Below are 1,553 nucleotides of genomic sequence, written 5' to 3'. Positions count from 1 at the left end.
ATCTGGAAACCATTATCTTAAGCAAAGACAATCAATCAAGTAGTTACTACCATGTGCCAAGCCCTCTTCTAAGTGCTGAGGATACAGCCCTATGAAGTACAAAGAAATGAAACAATCCCTAATCACAGGCTTACATTTTATTGGAGCAGATAAGTACATGTAGAAATATTTACAGCATTAAATGATGTTAGTGATGTACAAATGATGTTAATAAATGGCAAAGATACTGGGGCTGGTCTGCCTTTTGCCTAGAGTCACATATCTAGTAAGTGTTTGAGGTCAAATTTGAACTCAGGATTATCTGCCAGATTTCGGGATTATCTACTTCACCACCTAGCTGTACATCCCCGTCCCCCCCACTTCATCCCCCATCCCATACATTTCATAAATTTATTCAAATATGTTCTCAGTTCACATTTTATTCAAATGAAATAAAAAACATACTAATTTGAGAAGAAATTAATCTTTTTTGTTTTCTTTTTAAATATAATTATTTTTAAAAAAATATTTTTCCGTGGTTACATGATTCATTTTCTCTCCCTCCCCTCTCTGTTCCCCCTCCCAGAGCTGACAAGCAATTCCACTGAGTTATACATATATTATTACTCAAAACCCATTTCCATATTGTTCATTTAACAAATTAATTTTAAGCGTATAGTAAAAAATATATTTGAGAATCAGTTTTATATTTATAATGAATAAAATTACCATATTAATGTGGGTGGGTGGTATTATTTCATTTTTTGTACTAGCACAGAGGTCCCATCATATCTTTATTTATAAATAAATACTTGGCTGATTCATCGCTCTTTGGGAGAAATAATGTTCAATGAGAATGACGGGTTACAGCAAGATTTTTTAAAGCTATCCTAGAGGTAAGGGAGTGAATTAGACTGCAGAGGGTTTAACCTCCCAGAAGTTTAATGCGTGAGGCATTAAATAATGGAGTCTTTGAAGGGGAAGAGATCCTATAGTCCAGGATGAACTTGCTATAACCAAAAAAAAAAAAAAAAAAAAAAAAGGCTATTTCAATATAATTGTTTCCTTCGCAATACTATGTACTTTATCTTATGCATTTAAAAATATTCCGAGAAAGGGTCCATAGATTTTACCAGCCTGTCAAAGGCGTCCAAGGTTTAGAGCGCCTCCATTAAGACCAATTCCCCCTCCCCTCCGCATTTTACAAACGAGGAAAGGGCTCCAGGCCCTTTCCTTAGACTCCCGGCTTTAACTGAAGAAGGGAAGCACGTAAGGGGTAATTCTCGGGTTCTTCCAGTTAGCTCCGGAGCAGAAGTGGGGTGGGGTTAGCTCTTAAAGAAAAAAAAAAAATCCTCCCTAATTTTGCGAGGAAACAGCTGCGCAAAACGTCTCTCCGCCCCGGAAACGCGTCCAGGAGCCTGCGCTATTTTGGCGCGCTTTTGAGAGAATCCCTTCCTTGTTTGGCCGCGGGTCGCCGGTTTTGTAGCTAGTTCGTTTTTTGCAGAACAAACGCCTTCTCCTTTGGAGCGCGCTTGCCATCCTTCTTCCCCTTCTACCCGGCTCCTCCATCAGAG

Source organism: Gracilinanus agilis, chromosome 1, assembly GCF_016433145.1.
Source record: "Gracilinanus agilis isolate LMUSP501 chromosome 1, AgileGrace, whole genome shotgun sequence".
Taxonomy (NCBI): Eukaryota; Metazoa; Chordata; class Mammalia; order Didelphimorphia; family Didelphidae; genus Gracilinanus; species Gracilinanus agilis.
Note: the sequence above shows the minus strand (reverse complement) of the source record.